Here is a 13,824-nt window from a genome sequence, read left to right as displayed (position 1 = left end):
AGACCGGCACAGAAACCGGTCGGTTTTTAGAGGCACTGTTTTGGAATTCCATCAATCCGTTTGCATGCAAATTCGATTCGATGACGACGTGTATATTCAAATGTTTTCATATTTAACTTTCTTTTGTTTCTCTCTACCGCCCACTTGCCCAACCGGGGACAAGCGGGCCACCTTTCTACTGACGATCCTCCGAAAAGTGCGGCGTTGCAAAGCACATCAACACAAAGAGTAGATTTTGCTCGTGTGGTGGATGGCAGGTTTTGCCCGGTTTTGAGCTGACTCTGGGGGAAGCAAAGAAAACACAGATAACTTTGACAAGTTTGGCTAGAAGGCCACGGGGCAAAATGTTCCGCCCGGGAAAGTCGCAACTGAAGCCTATGACGATGACGACGACGACGACGACAACGGCAACGACAACGCCAAGGAGCATCAGAGGAAATTGAATATTCATGGCCGCAGTTGGCCAAATTTTGCTACTCACATGCTCTGCTTCAGGCGGCTGTGGTGAAGCAGCCACTCGTCATTGGAAGTTTTCCGAGTTCTCCGGTGTGTCTGTTGTCGGGCGGTGGTATTAGGATGGCTGGGGAAGGATGGCAACATCCGCCCGGCTTTTTTTCCCCCATTATGCAGTCCGGGAAAGCAGCTCTGCCTCGAGACCGAGAGAGTGATTCAAATGGATTTGTCATCTACCTTTAACGCAGCTTCATACGTACCATCGTACACACAAGTGTTTGAACACGGAAGAAGTGGCCTGCGGTATCGGTAGAGAGAAACAAACGGAAAGAAAATAGGATTAGTGGAAAGGAAGTTTTCGAGCGAGCAGCCCAACCGCCTGTCATCTGTCACGTGGGACAAATTAAATTTTGGATATGTATTATTTCACCCCCTGGCTGTGAACGCTCCGTGTCAATACGCGTCGTTCATTTATCCTGTCCTGTTTAGTTCGATGTCGTTCCCACCTTGCCGCATTAGAAGCATGTGCCTTTCCCGTTTATCGTTCCTCAATTGAGCGCACGGATTGATCAGATGATCATCGTGGCCGTTGTTTCATTTTTATGACACACGGACAAACTACACGTCAAAGCAGCCACGCCCAACCTCTTGTATACACTTTCAATGTTAATTAGTATGATTTTGCTTAACGAATTCTCGTCATCTATGCCTGCTATTTGCGCTTTACCAAATATTAGGTTCGCAAATAAATAACGACCGTTTTGTCATAAGTTTAATTTTACTCGAGGCGTTTTTATTTGTAGAAATTGGGTCAATCAAAGTATTGGACGTTATTATTTATTATTTTCTTCCACCTTTCGGGTAAATTGCGGATTCTGGGGGTGTTTCACGCAGCGCTCAGCTTAAACTCATCAATTGTTTCCGATAGCGTTGACCAGTGATTGTTTCTCCCGGTTTCAGAAGTTCGTAGTAGATGACGTCGAGCTGGTCCCACCAAATACTCAGCACAACTTTCGAGCTATGGATGTTCGGCCGAGCTAATGATGTTGGTATGATCGGGGGATCCCCATGATTTTTTGCGCTTAGGATTACTGACCACAATCCACTTCTCGTCTCACGTCCCGATTCTGTGCAGGAATATGTTCCTCGGCTTCAACTCGTGTGGTATCCATTTGGCTTCGTTCTGTATCATGCCTAACGCGTTCAGCCGTAATGATATGGCCTGACGAGTTACACCAAGTATTTCTGCAAGCTCTTCTTGCGTTTGGCAGTGATTTTCCTCCAGTAAAGCCGTCAATTCTTCGTCGGCGAACGTGTTGGTCCTTCCTTCACGTTGAGCATCCTCCACGGCGAAATCACCGCTTTGAAAGCGTCGAAACCAATCCCAACACCTTGTTTCGCTTAGAGCAGCATCGCCGTAAACACTCGAAACTCACAATCTCAGTCCACAGTGGCCCCATCGATTTCAAAACAGCCATTATTTATTTGCGGACCTAATATAACTTTCGCTAGTGAAGTCGTTGAAAGAGTTGAAGGAAGGGCTCATGTCGGAAGAAGAAAGCCGTCAACATGTTTGCTGAAATCGGGCATCAAGGTTGGGTTGAAGTTTAATTTCATGTTTAAAGTGTGGATTTGTCGTTACATCGCTAATCGTAAGACGCATGTCTTATTCAACATTTGACGATAAAATACAGCACAGACACTTTATATAAACCTTCCGGATGTACATTGCCTGCAAATCATGACATCAATGCTAAACCAAAAACTCTGACACAGTTTAACGATTCATTGCAGAGGCTTCGATGGCAGCGGTGCGTGAGAATTATAATAACTCGATAAAGTGTAACAATGTACAACGCTGGCGTCATTGGCAGCTCGAAGCTTTTCCTCCAGCATGGCGAGTGCGTGAGCATTAGAGCGATGTGTGGCAATCACTTTCACCATCAACATCGTTTGAAGGGTCCGTCGTCGTTACAAGCTTAAGTTGCAAACAGTGTATCGTTACGAAACCGAACCAGTGTCACACGGTCCTGCCCCGGTGCGTCGAATGAATCATTACTAGGGGTTCTAAGAAGATGATGATGATCGCCTTACCCATGGTACGGGCCAGCCACTAATGGGTAGTGTGAGCGGACCAGCTCATATTAATGTAATTACCGACAAACGCCTCCAGTCCAGTGGACTTTGGCAACGTGACGCTTGCGACAACCAATGACTGTAATAAAGTTCATGTGAGGATAAAAAAAAGAGAGAACTCACCTAGTAATAAGCCCCCGTTCCATGGCACACATGCAACAACAACAAAGTAGTTCATGCGTCTGCTCATATGTCGAAGTCACAGGCATTTCATCATTTCGAATATTCTCTCGCCGAGCCTTGACTGTTTGGACTGGGGTAGTAAACCTGCTAACTTCATTAGCATCTTAAAATGTCCCTCTTTTTCCACGTGCACACCCTTTCCATCGTCAGCTTTCGAAGCGGGAGGAAGGTAACGATTAGTGCCACCGAACGAAGGATATTGTAGTTTCCCTTTTGGTGAGAACTGCTTTTAATCGCGCACGCACCAAAACGGCTGCCGCTGCATCCGATCGAGGTTTTATAATTCAGGTCTGTCAGGGGTGGTGTTTTGTATCCGTCGTGCTCGGAGGTTTTCAGGTTTATCTCCCCCGGGGGCCTTCTTTTCCATCACTGGCGTTGTCTGCAATTGCTCTCGCACTGGGTATGATGATACGGGGCGTAGTGCGGTAATTATTTTCCCTTTCCGTCATGGCGTCATGCTTTTGCACTCGTTGCGGACGGAAATGGGTTTTGTCACGTACGAGGGTTAAAAATATTTTTCTATCGGCAAAGTGTTTTTATTTTTCTAATAACGTAAGGCATCAGGGTAATGCAATCATACTCTTTTGTAGTGGAGTGGTTTAGAGATTGTTTTTAGGCTGACTCAAGAACTAGAACTATGTTCTAAGGGTCATACTTTTTGCTATCGATCGAGCAGATCTAAATCAAACAATTTCAAGTCGAGACAACTTTCGAAACGCACAACTCACAGAGGTGAGGACCAGTTTCGGGGGTTTAGTTTGGTCGTGGGCCTGTTCCAACACTTGTTTGCACTTGAATGTCGCCGAGATCATGTATCAGGATTTCCTTGTAAATTAGTAGCTAGCTTGCCCGGTTTCGCTGGAAATGCCACACTGACGCAAGCTTTCATCATTGCTTGCAAATGTTATTAAAGTTGTAAATTGAAGTTTTCGAACTCTCGAACGGGTGCGATACGAATCAAGTATCAAGTCATCTTAACAGCGTATCAGAGCACGTTCAACGGAGCTACATCGATTGCTCTAGCCGTCGTTTGCTGTCGATGAATAATTGCACACCGATCCAATTTCACGTGCTAAGGTGAGCTACAGCTGCCACTCCGTTTTTTCATTCACACACACACACACGAGACGTACGCGGGTTTTTGCTTCAATTTTCGACCTCAGTTTTACACCGTCACAATGAACCCGTAGTAGCACTCGATTGCGCGAGTGAGTCATTGGGAAGTTGTGCTGTGCAATGTGAGCGTACTTGTCAGTCTAAATTACCATTTTCTCCTTAATTGCAAGTGTATTTGATGTGTTGGCTTCGGGGTTTGCCTAATGCAAAACAAGCTATTAAATTTGCAAGCAGAGGAAACAAAAACAAGATCTTTAATGCGAAACCACACGGAACCGTTCGCCGTACTTGAAATATGACGATGGCTACGAACAAAGGCACAAAAATGCTGATCCGTAAGACGCTGGGTTTCATAATTAGCGAACGGAGGCATTTATTATGGTCCGAATCCATCGATCGATCGGTCGGTGTCGCGGAACGAATTTCTTTTTTTCACCATTTTCCATCTCATAATCACAAAAACCTTGCAACCTTTTCCAACCTTCGCGCAGTGGCAAAAATAGCGTAGACTGTCGGCCCAATTAGTGTCCATAAATAACGGTAACGGTTGGGCGGGGAAGCGATCGAAAAAGGATTCTCCATCCCTTGCAACATTGGAACATTGTGAAGCACACACTGGTGCTGCTGTTCGATGTATCCATCGTAAGTGACACATGCATCAGTCAGTCGGTCGGAAAAGGACACCGTGATGGAAGGTCAACATACGAAGATAAATGGTGGTCCCGGGAGGGTCTTTGGTTGCAGCATTTCCTCTCTCTCTCTCTCTCTCTCTCTCTCTCTCTCTCTCTCGCTCGCTGTGTATGTGTCATTGATTGGGCTTATTGCGCGACCATGATTAGGAGAAACGCGCGCTTCCACGACCAGCTGTCCAACTATCGAGCTGAGCGGGTTGGGCAGTAGCTGTAATATGGTGGTTGGCTAATTACCACCCAGCTAACGCATTGCTGATTATTACTATGGCCATCATGGCTCCGGACATCTCGGGTCGGGTGCAGAAAGTGTTTGTGTTTTGTCATCTGCGGCCATCGAGTTGGTGCATCGGGTGCACACTCCGAGCTGCCAGGTGATAATGTTTTATGCAATAAAACGATAAAGATAGGGGCGCATACATACGGGACATCAGGACTGTGGCCATTTAAGGTGCGCGAGTCTTGATACGAATCGAAACCATGCGGGGATTGTTTTGAAGTCGACAGCTACGGTTTTGCTTGCATGGCATCGGTTTCCCTCATTCTGTGAGTTGCATTCTCTTGGCAAGAATGGGTGACTCAGTCTTGGGTTCGAATCGGTGGACGACCTGATTTGCATAAAGACCGTTCATCTCGATGGGGCGAGATGAATCTCTATCCGAAAAGCAGTTGAGTGGTGGGTTTGGGCCGGGGCGTGAAACGGGGCGTAATTTATGTGGATGTTTTGATGTGTTTTTTATTTTTATTTTGGATGCAGTCCCACTTGGAGATTCGTTAGAGCAGGGGTCCTCAATCTACGATCGGCTTTTTAAATATTTTTTTAATAGATGTAATATTTTTTTATTATTTCAATAAAACATCGACCGACAATAAGTTGATAAACTGTCAAGCAAATTGAAGAAACTTTTTTTTAAGCGAATCACAATTGAATAGCTGGCTGCCCGCTTGAAGCAGCCTCTTAGTTGTATACTACCTCGTAAATTAAAGTGTAACAGGAGGCACAAAACGTATACAATTATGAAAGAAGATACGCGACATGTGAGGTTCTAAAAAAGCTCGAGAAATTACAGCCAGAAGGAGTTGTATTGTTCAGGTAAATTATTGAAATGACATGGCGTTATCAGTTGTTGGCAACCACCCTGTGTTTGTACCGCTAATTGTTTTCTCGAAATCACACTTACAGATCGTCTTAGTAGAGTTAGAAGCGTGTCACATAAGTCTTTAAGTGTAAATCAAAAGCTTTGATTATAAATCAAAATAATCAAATAATAAAATAAGAAAATCGCCGACCTTCCAAAAAATCTTAACAAGACCAAATTGATATGGGTTGCTGCTAGGGTATTCGGGTACGGTGAGGCTCGTGTGCTGAAAAGCTTTGAGAGCCCTGCATTTGAGATTTGGCAGCGAAACCGCTGGCTTAGATAAAGTAAAATATGGTGGACATAACTGCAGCTCGCATGACATCCTCGCCGATGTCAACAAAGCTTCAAGATGGGGGCATGTTGCCCCACAAAACCGGGCCAAAGAATAAACTCTTCGAGAGATTTAGATGAAATAGATTACATGTTATCTGCAAACAATGTCCCATAATGTTTCTGAATTTAGAAAAATCCAAAGTCACATCTTACGAAAGAGAGGCAAAATGGGAAAACAAAAAAGAAACAATCAATGTCACACCCAGTTTTTTTTCTCTCTGTTCCCGACCGTCACACCAATTTGCACCGAAAACCATTGCCATTAATTGCCTTTTTTTGTGTGTTCCGAACATTGAGGCTTTGGATTTTTGCACCAATGCTTTTCTGCACATCCCGAGACGTCTGATTACGTTGAATGTGAAAAGGAAGCAATTTATCATCATATGCACGCGCAGAGAGGACGCAACGCTACACAATGAGGAGTCCAAAAGAAAGGTGTTTCTGGCTAGGGGTTTGGGTCGAATTTTTTGCTCAAAATTTGTCCCATTTTCGGGGAAAATGTGTTTTAAGGGGAAGTTGAGAATGATTTAAAGCACTCTTCCTGTGCACGCGGGTTCAATCATGATCGAGATTAAAAGAAATGTTCGCCAACTTGTGCTGCTTGCAAATAGTGAAATGTGTCATCCTGAATGGTTGTGTCCTGAGACGTTGATGCTAGAATGTCGTTTTTTTGTGTTGTTTCGTCAAAGTTCTTTAAGGGCGTAAGATACTTCCATTAGGAAAAAAATAAATAAATAGCAGAATGTGTAAAAGAAGCAGAAGGAGCAAGGCATTCTGGGTTGGAGAAAATGCAGGAAGTGTGCTAAACTTATTTATTCTGTCCGTACAATATTTAAACAACTCCACTTCCTGCTTGATGTGGAAGAGTGGCCTCCCCTTTTTTCCCTTTGGAAGGAAGGAAAGCATTGTGCGGAGCTTCATCATTGGGTCTTTTCAGTTTTATTTACCATCGCCCGTGCATGAGCTCTCCGAAATATGCCGGTGGTACACTGTTTGTCGGTTCGGTTCTACGCTGGCTGCGTTCAGACGTCGGTTCTCTGCGATGAAAGCTGCGCTCAGTTTAGCGCATAAATAGCGCGTATTTGATGGGTGGGACGGACAAGGTCGGGGATCTGTTGCGATGAATATGTCCAAAGAAGTGAAAAGCCTTTAAGGTTGGTCGAGTTGGCGGTGCTTGGTGACGACGAATGATGACGACGAAATGTCGATCCGAACAATTTCGAATTAATTATCGTTTCTATTTATCTTACGCTTGCTGCTGGTGGGATGAAACGAGCATCAAGATAGAGCAGGGAAGCATCAGAAGCAGCTAAGTAGAGACCCGTTCTTCTTTTATGGCATGAAATAAACGTTTTTCCAAGGATGGGACATCATGCGGAGAGAAAGGCAGTGCGATCTGTTTTCGACGCTCTGTTCCCTGATTATCCGAAACACACAGGATGTTGGACAGGGGGGAGAATTTTCCCAAACAGCTTCGGATGTTGAAAGACGCGATGTTGCAGCTGAGAGAGAGAGAGAGAGCTGGTTGACTATAAACAAACGCAATGCTACGACTGCTGGTTGGTCTGCTTTTGAAGTTGTGCAGAACTTTCCGTTCGAGTGGAAATTCAAATGCAAAATCTTCCCAAACCAAGACGGTGAGATGCACGGGGAGGGGGTGATCTGGTGTGCGGTTTTCTGTGGCCAACAAACGTGTGTACTGAAGAAAATGGTCTGAGAAACTGCTGCTGCTGTTGCGACGTGAAAGCAACAAAGTAACGAACGCTGAACGACCCGGGCTTCCTCGAAGCCAGACAAGCGCATCAGGCCACAAAAACATCGGCAACACAATTTACATCGCGCTTTACAACGGTACCGAGGCGACCATCGAATTAATATTTATATCATACAAGCAGGCTTCAGTGCTTCAGTCAGTCTGTTGTTCGTCCTGACGGTAGACGGCTTTTCTCGACCCGGGACACCACCACCACACTTATGCAAAACCGCGAACTAATGTCAATTTCTTCCCTCTTGCCGGGCTTGAGGTTTTGAGGTTAGTGCTTATTTTCCGCGTTGGGACCACGGCTTCTTTTCATGTCCGGCTCAAGAAACCGGACTCTACCGGGAATAGCAGAACTTGGAGCCCAGGACTTTATTGCGACGCTTCCCTACAACGGTTGCTGTGAGTTAATTGGAGAATTTTGTTAGTAAATCTAATTTGACTCATGGTTGGGACATGCTAGGTCTCAGGGTAGGCATTGGAGAATGAAACTCAATCTTGGCCCACTTGGAAATAGATTGATTCGGAATGCGAACCGTGTTTTGTTCGAGAGGTATGGCCATGTTTGGTAATGAATCTTGGACAGCGCGCACCCCTGTGTTCTTGCGGTGCACACGTTCGATTGGGAGCAGCCAAACCATTCGAGAGTTTTGAGAAAGGTTCGAAATGGAAAGACAAACTCGGGATCGATATCAAATGCAAAAGTTGTAATTTAAGCATGTTTGCTTAAATTACAACTCGATGCACTCGATAAACGTCGTATCCTGGTAGGAGGTTTGAAATTTTAAGAGGTTAGAGTTGTTAAATATTTTCCTAGCTGGATTTGTTTGTGTGCAAATCGGCGAGGAAAGTCGTAAGTTTTAATGCCAAATGAATGCAAATAATGGTGACCGGTGAAAGGTTTTGAAATTATTTATCTGATTTCGATTTTCTCCTGCTACTTACGCCCTACAATGTCAAGAGGTACCGTGGCATGACTGGTTCTTACGACTTTGTTTATTCCCATAGCTGGATAGTAAATCCTGAATGTTGAAGCTAACTATTTGTAAGCGTCTCGAGATTCATTCTGAATTATTTAAAAGTTTAGATAACATCTTGTGTAAATATTTCTCTTATCTCCTTATTTATTCCCATCTTAAATAACTTCTACAGACGCTGAATCCTTTTCTTTCGTTCAAGTATCTGGTGAAACAGGGTCACACTGTTTTAACCGAAGCGTTACTTGTCTAAGAGCATCACCGGAAAGAAAGCGAATCAGCTTGGTTTTTATCACAACGAACTTTTACACCCCGTACGCTCACTTCAATAAATCATGCTGGGCTCCGGTAGGACGCGCTTGGCACATTCTCCTTTCAATTTCGTTGCCCGCAGAAACGGACTGGCAACCGACACTTCAGAACAATCTCTAGCCAGAATGATAAACTTTTCCCAGAAACCTGACATCCGTTTCGGGTGCGTTTGTGTGGGATTTAGTGCTGGTAAGCGGGATGGTGGTTTTTGCCATTCGAATCACGATGCCCAGACTCCTACCGGTACCGAGGGCACGTGAATTTGAAACACGTTCTCTCCCGGTTCGTAACCGGCTAAACGAGTGGCAGATATTCGCATAAAACCGAAAGAGCAATTGAAACCGTCCGACCAGATGCGAAGCAGTTCGTAAGGCCTGCACGCCGCAGCCAGGCAGCGCACCAAATGAGCCAATTCCCATGAATTTAGTTCAATTCGGTGTAATGGAGAATGGGAAGGATGTTGAAATATCATACGCTCCAAACTCGTCACGGGTCATGAATTGCTGGCGTCAGTACGCGGAAACGGTTGAATTATGCTCCATGAAGATGTAAGGCATGTAATCCATAGTGAAACCTGCCTGCAGGGCGTTTCGGTGTTATTACGGGATAGGCTCATCTTCGGTTAATTGGGCCACTACTTTGAGGTGGTTTGGTCGTCCATCGGATTGACGTCAATGTTCGAAGTGTCCATAACTTCTTGTATTTAAACCTCTTGGGACTATTTCTCGTTATATTTGTCATTAGGTTGACTGGATCAACTTTCACTTACCGCTGAATCACCAATCAGTTAGCGATTTGCTCAAATATCTGCACAGCTAGAGATTACAATGAATGCTAGCACCTTCAGTCAGACAGTTTTATAAGTCTTATTTACAAGAAAACTTTCAAGATTGTGTCGCTTTATCCTCCGATGAAAATGAAAATGATGCTGTAATAATTATGAGAATATTCACAAGTTGGTTCCACACAGTTTCGTCACCGCTTTTGCTAAACCGCACGATATCCAGCCGAGGGAGATCCATAAAATTGAAGATTAATTAGCTGCTGACCGTTTTATTGAACCTCGACGGCCGACGGAGGCCAAATGGACGTTCTGCAATGTGCAAAAAGCAATTTCATGTAGACTCGCAGAAGAGCAGGGCAGGGTGGGTTCGGTGGCAAAAAGGACCTTGGTACGAACCGTTTAATTGGATTCAATGTAATGTTATTTATCGGGCAGATCGGTCTTTTTGTGGATGACCCGGAGAATGTGACGAATAAATCGAAAATTCATTCGTCATCGTGCGCCATAATTGCATTCGTCCCAGATTGATGCTGCTGATGGATGGTAAAATTTGTGAAAGCAATAAAGGAAAAATAAAACGGAATAAAATATTTGCAATCGCATTTTTAAAGCGTCACTCATCATCGGTGAACCGTGGTGTGAACGAAATTTATTGCATTGGTTCGATAGTTGGAATGAGTTTTATTTTATTTTTATGGCATTAAAAAATGTTTCTTTTTGCGTTTACGACAAGGGTGTTTCATGCAATGCTTTAAGTGTAATTAAAATATCTTATATTCCATTCGAGTAACATATTCATTAAAATCACTAATTTTCACCATTTTCCATTCTCTTACTTCGTAGAAATTACACAAACTCGGTTTTTATTACATACCTTTTGTGTATCGATCAAATTTTGCAGTGTAATCAAAGGATTTTAAGCAGCAACACTGTTTTATCCCTGGCCGAGTAAGTTGTAAATAGTGAGGTCAACATTCTGATGATCGACCATAAACTTTTTGCACTTTTGTAGATAGCCGAAAACCTCTAGTGCGATGTGATTCTTAATTGCAGCATGTTGCAGATGAGAAAAGCGTGAATTGATTGTTTGGTGGTTTTATGATTGCTTTTTTTCATCCAGCGATTAAAGCGTCCATCTTAATGATGAAGAATATCCTGAGAAAGATAGACATTAATATACAAAACTCGATGTCTGCGATGGAATCGTTGCTGTGACGGTCGGCGTCTTTGAAAAGATTCCGACAGATGGCTAATAAACCTTAGCAAACCCTGGTCGGTCTTTAGAGATGATCTTATAACATTATTCTATGGCCAAGGGGAAGTAGTAAGTAAACGATGATGCTCAAAAAGAGTGTTTTGATTGGTGGTTTTAGAACAAAATTGTTACAGAAATCTGTTGGTGGTAGATGCACTGTGACAGACAAAGTTCAACACTGAGATACAGATTTCCGATTTCTTTGAAATTTTTTAAAACACTAAATAACGAGTTGCACCTGACTGATGTAACGATGTTCGAGGGAAGTTAAATAAAGGAGCTAAATAGTGATAAAACTAAGTAGATTACCAATCAAATGAAAGATTTCATTGCAGATATTTAATTACGGTCATTCGACGTCTTATCGCAATCAGTAGCCGATAAATGCATAAAAACGGGGAACATGGAAATCAATTTAAACAATATTCTTTGTACATTTATTTCTCCTTTTCGGAAGCTTCTACCATCAATAAAACTTAAAAAATTATGTCTTGGTGGTCCTTTGGCAGAGGCGACCGCTCTTTGCACGAAAAAAAAAACCGAAAATAAAATCCCATCTGGATCGTTTTCCTGTTGAAGGATTGACTATTCATCTACGTGGTATAAATAATTCAAGTAAAGCATTATCTGATCGGGATTTAACATTAACTTTAATTGGTTCAAGTCTATAATTACAGTAGAAACGATCAAAAAATAGTATGTACAGTATTGGACAAAACAAGTGCAACAAATCAATCACAATTATGAAAGCCTACCTTCATAATAAGGGACATAATAAATCAATTGTGAGAAAGATGTTTTTAAGGTGATTGAAACAGCATTTTTCTCGTTTATTAAAACAAAAACTTCATTATATATACATAACTATTCATGAAAAAATATTTATTTATTTATTTATTTACATTTGATTATTACGGTCCAGTGCCGTATTGTAAACACCGCTTGTGTTGAGTAGATTTTCACATATTGATAAGGCATTTCCTCCTTATTCTTTGCCTTATCATGAAAAAATATATCAACATAATAAATCAACGTTTTCCTTCTGGACAAAACAAGTTAAACTTCGCATGTTTTTAGCCAAATTGGCTTTAAATATTTCGTGGCAAATCTTTTGTTTTAAATTGCAGCCTTGCATCTACGATGCATAGACTCGATCAGGAGATCATTTTTGATTTTGTGGAATTGCTGCCCACGCTGCTTTTTGATTTCTGCAAACAACTGATCCTTGCGTCGAACACCTTCACGATCAATTTGCTGATTCACGATCTCCCTCAGGTTCTCTAAAGGGTTGAGATCCGAAGATTGGGGCGACCAGTTCATCTCCATGGTTTCGTAATCCTCAAACCACTGTTTGACGACTTTGGCGGTGTGCTTGGGATGGTTTTCTTGTTGGAATATCCATTTAAATGGCATATTGCATGCAGCATAAGGCATAATAACATTTTTCTGGATGTCATTGTGCATGATACGATCCATTATTCCCCCGATTTGATGAATTGGATCAAGACTGTTCGCAACATCCCAAACATCCCAAGACTGTTGCCTTGCCTGCACATCCCAATCAATATGAGATAGAACAAACAGCAGTATTTTATTCCGGTTCCTAAGTGATATCAGAGGCTTTTCTTCGTCGGTTGTCGAGAGAACAATCCGGCTTCAACTGCATATCCATTCGCACCTTGAACGAAGATTTGAAAGGATTCCTTTCATGCTTCTTACGATCATAGTGTCTGCTCTTGGCGTGGTAGACCGTGGTTTTCCACCTCTATTGTAAATCCACATAAATCCTTCCGGTTGCACGAAATCTCGAGCCCCATTTCGAGTTGTCACTTTGGTGTTTGGTAACAAAAATATAAAGAAAGCATCAGAACTGACCTTCGTCAATAGATAATTACAACGTGAATTTACCTTGTAATGTTACGATAATGCAAAACGAACACTTTTTTCAGCAAACGAATATTTTTCCAACGTAAAACAAAGTTCTTAAACGATGCTGGTAGAGCGAATAGTTCAAAGAAGCGAAAAGTTGCAGTTGTTTAGACCAGCACAAAATGGTTCTTGTCCACAAAACACTCTCTGTGATCTGTCAATTTGACAGCTGATTGCTGCAATAAGCATGAAGCACTCCTGAACCGTCAACTGCAGTAAGTGTCCCGTTTTCTATTTTGAAAAATTGAAATTTGCTGATCCTCTTTATGATTGCTTGCCGAATTCGAGAATCGAACAAGATTATCTTTGGGGTGTTACAGATTTTCGGTTTATGAGTCCAAGAGTCTCAGAGGCCTTTAATACTTGAGAATTCATTTAGTTGAATGCTTCTTGCATTCATAGATTCAAGCATCTTTCAGCCGATTGAAGTATAATATCTTCCAAAGTTCGCCTATGCGTTGATTCACTGCACAAGAGTGCTTTTTTGCGATCGATTAATTATATCTCCAAATTAAACAGTCGTGCATCGTGATTGTTGCATATTGCATTAAATAAAACCATAAATCAGCGTGATGCTTCTACGGCGGGCAAAAAGAACAGACAAATAAACAGCAAGATCTTTATTAAATTCATTTTTGCCCCCTCCTCCCCCCAGTCCTTCCGCGATGAGAACACACTGTTGCTGATGTAAATTGTTGCATCACGCTCGCAAGCGCATGCCACATATGAACGGGGTTTGAGGTAGGTTTCTGGTTT

The sequence above is a fragment of the Anopheles maculipalpis genome, chromosome 2RL (genome assembly GCF_943734695.1).
Source record: "Anopheles maculipalpis chromosome 2RL, idAnoMacuDA_375_x, whole genome shotgun sequence".
In the NCBI taxonomy this organism is placed as follows: domain Eukaryota; kingdom Metazoa; phylum Arthropoda; class Insecta; order Diptera; family Culicidae; genus Anopheles; species Anopheles maculipalpis.
Note: the sequence above shows the minus strand (reverse complement) of the source record.